Source organism: Silurus aristotelis, assembly GCF_946808225.1.
Source record: "Silurus aristotelis genome assembly, chromosome: 18".
In the NCBI taxonomy this organism is placed as follows: Eukaryota; Metazoa; Chordata; class Actinopteri; order Siluriformes; family Siluridae; genus Silurus; species Silurus aristotelis.
In genome coordinates, this window is record NC_139591.1 from 23,832,655 (window position 1) to 23,840,977 (window position 8,323).

General features: G+C 46.7%; 1 protein-coding gene across 3 annotated transcripts in view; it reads right to left on the reverse strand.

Moving 5' to 3' along the window:
- Nucleotides 1-7,089, reverse strand: part of ptbp3 (polypyrimidine tract binding protein 3) — a 41,821-nt gene extending 34,732 nt beyond the window's left edge. Inside the window, exon 1 of one of the 3 annotated variants that reach the window (XM_083568784.1) lies at nt 6,824-7,089. The gene's annotated coding sequence lies outside the window, so the exon portion shown is untranslated. Of the gene's footprint in view, nt 1-3,647; nt 3,812-6,144; nt 6,410-6,823 lie in introns of those variants that run through there. The other 2 variants (XM_083568786.1, XM_083568785.1) reach the window with 2 other exon arrangements.
- Between the last annotated feature and the right edge of the window lie 1,234 nt (nt 7,090-8,323).

Below are 8,323 nucleotides of genomic sequence, written 5' to 3' on the forward strand. Positions count from 1 at the left end.
CTGGCTGTGTTGGGTTACGGGAAGGAGGTTCGGATCAGATAGAGTACGATACACACATCACCACACTACACCATGACCTGCTACAGAGAGAAACACACCAGGCTTCATATCAGAATTACTACAGACCTTTCACACCATCATGAGCACACTTTTAGAACACACACACACACACACACACACACACAGGTTCTGAGCTGCTGAGAATGGTCAGATTTTGAGCAGCAGGAGACAAAAAACAACACTCAAGCAAGACACACACACACACACACACACACACACACACAGGAAATATAGATGATAGAAAAATCAATCAACGACCACAACATTGCAGTCATACACTTGAAAAACTCATCTCAGACGTGATGGTAAACAGTGATCTAAAGACCTGCACGCACGCACGCACGCACGCACACACACACACACACAACTCACTTTTTCTCTGCTGTATTAAATTCATAAACATGTGTATAACAAACGTGCACGCTACACAAACAGCGGCGGCGTCACGCCAACCGACAACCACTTTTACCATAAAACACAAAAAAAGTGTTCATCAGTCACGTGATTAAATCACATCACATCATCTGGACCCCGGAGAACCGAGAGCAGAACATGAGCACCATTACACCTGCACTGTTCAGCGTCCGCACCTGGGCACAGGACCAGCACACACACACACACACACACACACACACACACACACACACACACACACACTTCCATTATTTATACCCTGAAAAAGCTGGTTTTATTATTAAAATAGTCCAAATTATTTAAAAAATACTATCATTTATTATCTTAGTTATAATTTTATATATATAACATTTGTTAAATTAAATTAAATAGTTAAAGTAACGCATATTTAGATTTGTTAAATTACTTCACTAAAACATTTATTGCATCAGAATTTCTCATTACAGTTCATTAATAACTACATTTATTATTTATTTTACCAAACTGAGAAATCAACAGGCTGAAGAATAAAAGTGTTTAATCGAAACGAATCCCAGCAGAGAAATTATTTAAATTATTTATTATTCTTTTAAATCTGTTTTTTAGATCAACAACAGATTTTATTTTCTTGAGAAGAGATTTTTTTTTTTTTTTTTTTTTTTATCAGCAGCATCTCCTCCTGTCTCACGCAGACTGCACTGTCTGCACTGAAAGTCTCCTGGTTTCTCAGGAACATCAAGAACTCTAAAATGTTGAGGTTCACGTGTTTCAGGTCCCTCAAACCACATCGGTCAAGTGTGTTAAACACTGTTACTGACGACCAGAAAGAGACCCACACTGATCTCACCTTCACTTCATCTCAACCGGTGTCAGAGTCAGGCACTTACCCTCACGTCTCTCATGTCTCTCACCGACCCCCACGTCTCTCACCCACCCTGACGTCTCTCACGCTCACGTCTCTCACCCACCCTGACGTCTCTCACGCTCACGTCTCTCACCCACCCTGACGTCTCTCACCCACGTCTCTCGTCTCTCACCCACCCTCACGTCTCTCACCCACGTCTCTCACCCACCCTCACGTCTCTCACACACGTCTCTCACCCACCCTCAAGCCTCTCACCCACCCTCACGTCTCTCATGCTCACGTCTCTCACGCTCACGTCTCTCACCCACCCTCATGTCTTTCACCCACCCTGACGTCTCTCACCCACGTCTCTCGTCTCTCACCCACCCTCACGTCTCTCACCCATGTCTCTCACCCACCCTCACGTCTCTCACCCACGTCTCTCACCCACCCTCACGTCTCTCACACAACCTCAAGCCTCTCACCCACCCTCACGTCTCTCATGCTCACGTCTCTCACCCACCCTCATGTCTTTCACCCTCACATCTCTTTCATGTCTCTCACGTCTCTCACTTTTGCATCTCTCAATCTCCCTCACATCTATCACTCTCACTCACGTCTTTCACTCATGTCTCACACTCTGTCTCATCTCTTGTGGGTGTGGTCTTTTATTTGGATAGTAAACTGTATATTTGTAAACAGAGTAACAGATTGTACAGCTGAAGTACACGATTAATCTCCGCTTCCTCATTCTGAGCTTTATAACATTTACATTTACGGCATTTAGCAGACGCCCTTATCCAGAGCGACATACAAAGCTCCATAACGTCTCTGTACATGTATAAAAAGTGTGTGACCGGCAGGAGAACATAAAGCCATGGAGAAGTGGTAAGCAGGGAACTGAAGGACCGTGTAACAGCTGGAGAACTGCGAACATCTGTAGTTTAAACGTCACTGTGGCTCACACACACGTTTAGAAGAAATAAAGCTCTTCTGTTGTAGGGTTTAATTTAAAGTCAGTGCTACTGCTACACTTCTGTGCTTCAACACAGGTCCTGTGAGATCCTCTGCTCTAATAACAGCCTGTAACACTGATACCACCTCAGTGTACAACACACACACACACACACACACACACACACACACACGATTTCTCTAATTACTGTAATTTCTCCAGTTGTTCAGTTGTTTTCTTTCCTCTGTATCCGAAATTTTCAGCATTTCAGCTCCAGTGTTTCAACACGTCTCGACCAGAGCACAAAACAAAATAACATTCAGCTGATAATAAACATGAATTGATAAGCAATCACCCCCCCCTCCCCCCCTCTCACACACACACACACACACACACACACACACCTCTCAACCTTACATGTAATGTTATAAAACCAAGTAAAGCAGCAAACAGATCTGAAGATTCACTCTGGAACCTTTCCTGATTATTAAACCTGTTCGTGAAGCGATGGATCACATCAAAGGTCAAATGATTGTGAGGAACGAAGCTCTGCATCACGTCCGTGACGTAACTGAAAACACAGTTTTGAGCTTCTGCTCTTCCTCTGGACAGGAAGTGAGGCCGTAACACACAATAACGTCATTCACAAAGAGGAAGTGTGCAACTGACTCAAGTTCAGGCCTCGGACAGTTCCTCCTCCTTCAACACACCTGCTTTCATCCTACACTCGCTATGAAGTTCTGCCTCACAGTGAAAACCTCCAGCGAGGCATGATTACATTTCAGTCATGAATAATGCTGTGTGTGTGTGTGTGTGTGTGTGTGTGTGTGTGTGTGTGTGTGCATGACTAATTAATGAAAACAAGTCAGACGCCATCATACAAACTTTCAGACAATCTACATCCTAATGCAAGATACTACAGAAAGAGGATCAGAGAGAGAGAGGGGGGGGGGCAGAGAGAGAGAGAGAGAGAGAGAGAGAGAGAGAGAGAGAGAGAGAGGGGGGGGGGCAGAGAGAGAGAGAGAGAGAGAGAGAGAGAGAGGGGGGGGGGGGCAGAGAGAGAGAGAGAGAGAGAGAGAGAGAGAGAGGGGGGGGGGGGGGGCAGAGAGAGAGAGAGAGAGAGAGAGAGAGAGAGAGAGAGAGGGGGGGGGCAGAGAGAGAGAGAGAGAGAGAGAGAGAGAGAGAGGGGGGGGGGGGCAGAGAGAGAGAGAGAGAGAGAGAGAGAGAGGGGGGGGGGGGGCAGAGAGAGAGAGAGAGAGAGAGAGGGGGGGGGGGGGGGGGCAGAGAGAGAGAGAGAGAGAGAGAGAGAGGGGGGGGGCAGAGAGAGAGAGAGAGAGAGAGAGGGGGGGCAGAGAGAGAGAGAGAAAGAGAGAGAGACAGAGAGGGAACGCTCACCTGTAAGGTAGGATATTAGCCTGTCACCTTGCTAGTTAAGGACGTCGATATGAAACAGGTTCAGCCAGTCTGTAGGTGAGCGAGTACATGATCAGAGCAGGTCAGAGGGGAAACGCAATATCCAGCACTTTATACCTGAGAGCCGGCAAACCCACACACACTCGCATACACTCCACGCACACACACTCGCATACACTCCACGCACACACACTCGCATACACTCCACGCACACACACTCGCATACACTCCACGCACACACACTCGCATACACTCCACGCACACACACTCGCATACACTCCACGCACACACACTCGCATACACTCCACGCACACACACTCGCATACACTCCACGCACACACACTCGCATACACTCCACGCACACACACTCGCATACACTCCACGCACACACACTCGCATACACTCCACGCACACACACTCGCATACACTCCACGCACACACACTCGCATACACTCCACGCACACACACTCGCATACACTCCACGCACACACACTCGCATACACTCCACGCACACACACTCGCATACACTCCACGCATACACTCCACGCACACACACTCGCATACACTCCACGCACACACACTCGCATACACTCCACGCACACACACTCGCATACACTCCACGCACACACACTCGCATACACTCCACGCACACACACTCGCATACACTCCACGCACACACACTCGCATACACTCCACGCACACACACTCGCATACACTCCACGCACACACACTCGCATACACTCCACGCACACACACTCGCATACACTCCACGCACACACACTCGCATACACTCCACGCACACACTCCACGCACACACACTCGCATACACTCCACGCACACACTCCACGCACACACACTCGCATACACTCCACGCACACACACTCGCATACACTCCACGCACACACACTCGCATACACTCCACGCACACACACTCGCATACACTCCACGCACACACACTCGCATACACTCCACGCACACACACTCGCATACACTCCACGCACACACACTCGCATACACTCCACGCACACACACTCGCATACACTCCACGCACACACACTCGCATACACTCCACGCACACACACTCGCATACACTCCACGCACACACACTCGCATACACTCCACGCACACACACTCGCATACACTCCACGCACACTCACACACAAAAACAGCAAGCATTCCACAATGAATTAGTGTGTCCTGTAACACCTGTAACACGTTCCTAAATGTCTACCTGCAGTATATTTACATTATTTAACCTGTATTCTCACATGGGCGTGGCTGCAGCTTCTCTTCTCTCACAGCTGTTCAGTCTAATTAACTGTAAACACTAATATAAAGACCACACATCCGACTGGACCACGTCAATTACATCTAACGTTCAACACGTTCCTCACTCTTCTGTTCTCATTTCTCAGCCTGATCTTCTACATTCTTTATGTAGCACTATGTACGCTGCAGTGCGTCATGGGTCAATAAAACACATTAGACACCATTTACACCCCCACCCCTATATAATCACCTCCAACATTCAGACACACCTTCAACACGTCTGTGTGCAGGATCGGGGTGTGTTTATGGTCAGATGCTGGTAGGAGAAGTTTTCAGTTTCTACCTGACCCTGGAAATCCCCATGGAGCGAGAGAGAGCGGAGCACATAATCTAATGCTTTCAGTTCTCCTGTTACGCTCACATACATCCTGAGAAAATCCATCAGCAGCCCACATTCTGAGGAGAACCCAACACTCCAAAGGGTTCTGTTAGAAAGCCAGCACTGGGCATCAAATGATGGGATCTGAGAGAAGAACCTGTTCTACTGTGGGGTTTAATGCACCTGGGAAATGGTTTATAGATATTTCCTCAACATTAGGGGTAGAAATCTAACATACCCGTGAAATCTATAAGCGTGATACACACTCAGGCTCGATCTTCTTTCCATTTTTATTATTTAAAACAATAAAGAAATAGAACAATCACGTGATGCCCTGTCCATATATACACCCGCGCACACACACACACACACACGCGCGCGCGCGCGCGCGCACGCACACACACACACGCAACAGGAAGTTCGGGCTTCATGTTTTGATGATGGCGATGATAATCAGGTAATCGGGTTTTTTTTTTTTTATATAAAACAGCAACAACCATTAATAATCAGTCAACCAATCAATAAGAAAGAAAGAAAGAAAGACACGGCTCGCCCCCGCCCACCGCCGCTGTGCGCGCGCACACGAGCGAGGAGAGACGAGAGCGAGAGAAATAGAGCGCACGCGCGTGCACGCGACTTCCCACGCACGCGCTTGTAAACAATCACCCGACTCGCCTTCTAAACAGAAGGTGGAAGGAGAAAAAAAAAACACAAAGCAAAACATGGCGCATGCGTGGAACCTTCATCACCAATATCATCATCATCACCACACAGAGAAAGAGAGAAAGAGAGAAAGAGAGAGAGAGAGAGAACACAGGAGTGAAATCCTACATGATGGTGAATTTTCTCTCCACAGAAACGCCCCTTTGGTGGTATTAAAATGGCAGCCTGCTGATTACCTTCACTGAGAGAGAGAGAGAGAGAGAGAGAGAGAGAACACAACCACTCCATCCGAGTATTCATCAGTCTATCCGGAATTTTTACTAAAGCTCCTCGTGATGCATGTTGGGTTTCAGGTTCTGATCAGAACTGCATTTACAGAGCACATCTACTTCCTCAAAGAGAACTTTACTGCTGTTGTTACGCCCAGAATCACACACACACACACACACACACACACACACACACACACACACACACACACACACACAGAACACTTCCGCTTTGGTCTGTATTGCGTCTTATTTCCGGAAACATTGAAACAGTGTAAAGTGTAAAATGTATCCGTGTGAATGTTCTGGTCCCAAACACACCAAAACAAGTCTGGATCAGGCGCGCGTGCACCCCTGAGCCATTTCCGCTACACACAATCCCCCGAGTTCAAGCAGAACACACACACACACACACACACACTCTCTAGCACCGGGGAGTGTTCTCTTATATAATAACATAATAATAATAATAATAATATAGTGTAACAAACACACACACAGAGGGAGAGAAAGTGAGAGCACCTACAGGTCTGAGAATCAGCAGGAAAGAGAACAAACAGAAGAACTGTAGCACCTACCCATCCATTGCACAGCAGAAGAACCTGAGACAAGCAGGAACAGCAGTGTGGACATGAGGAGGAGGAGGAGGCTGGTGGCGGTGGTGGGGACTAAAAAGCTGCAGGATCAGGGCTCTGTGTGTGTGTGTGTGTGTGTGTGTGTGTATTCGCTCCAGCCACACTGCTTCACTCCGAAATGAACACAAAGGCAGCACTTCCTGCCCCTGAGTCCTGACACCGAGCTCACAGCAAGAAATACACGGGCATGCTCACTACAAAATGGCCTCCTCCTCTTCCACTCCTCCTCCTCTTCACTCCTCCTCCTCTTCTCCACACTGACACACCTTTTTTATTTTGCAGAACACATGTATGGTTTGGTTTAGACGGGTTTTGGTGGATCAGTGAGGAATATTTACAGCAATGTGCAGAAATTATAACCATCCAATCAACAAATCAGCCAATCAATCATTTAATCAATCAATCAGAAAGGAAGGAAGAATAGAGAGAGAGGGCGCGCGGTGCTGCGCGTGGGCTTTGCCTCCATGTTCACAAAGAAGTGTGTGCGTGGGAACTACAGTACACACACACACACACACACACACACAGAGAGAGAACCGATTCCATACGGGAATCTTGTATAAACAGTGAAGTGTGTGTGTGTGTGTGTGTGTGTGTAAGAGAGAGAGAGAGAGAGAGAGAGAGAGAGAGATGAACTCTTTCATGTTTCAGGTGTTCTGGAGTCTCTCTCTCTTCCTGCCATGTCACAGGACACAAAGCTGCTTTCTGCTCAGTCTGTAGGAAACATGTGGGAACTTGTTGCACCAGTTGGACTGGATTTACTGCAGTCCTGCACACACACACACATTGTTTAGTATTCTAATGACTACTAGGTTCTGTCAAACACGAAGTAAAACTGTGAAGTTCACTGTTTGTAGGTCTGATGTTTAGACCAGCAGTCAGCGGGGGGGGGGAGGAAAAGCACAGGAGAGGAACTACAGCGCCCTCTACTGACACGGGTCATACGGTATCATACATTATTGTAATAAATAATAAACTATTTAAAATAATATTAAATCGAAATGCATCAAAGGAACTAAAGCGAACACACGCCGGTGTATATCAGAGCTACACCATGTAGATGAGCTCAGCAGAGTCCAGTGGAGTGTGGAGAGGAAGTACTGCATTCACCAGGATGTTTCATGTTCCTCATTCCACATTCACATCAGTACAGTTTAGGAGGCATCTCAGAACCAATCCAGCCTTCTATCAGCGTGCTGAGCTTTTCCACATGTTAAGAAATTATGCAGTTATTACAGCCCTCACGAGTAACAATTATCATCATCATCATCATCATCATTATATTTATTTATTTATTTATTTATTTATTCGTGGTTTGTTTTTGTTATTGTGAATTAATGGCGAGTACAAAGTCAAAAAGTTTTTTTGGTGTAACTACAACTACTGTACAAATCTATATTACTGCAAGAAACACTCAGTAAAGGAAAAAGGATCCATCATTAC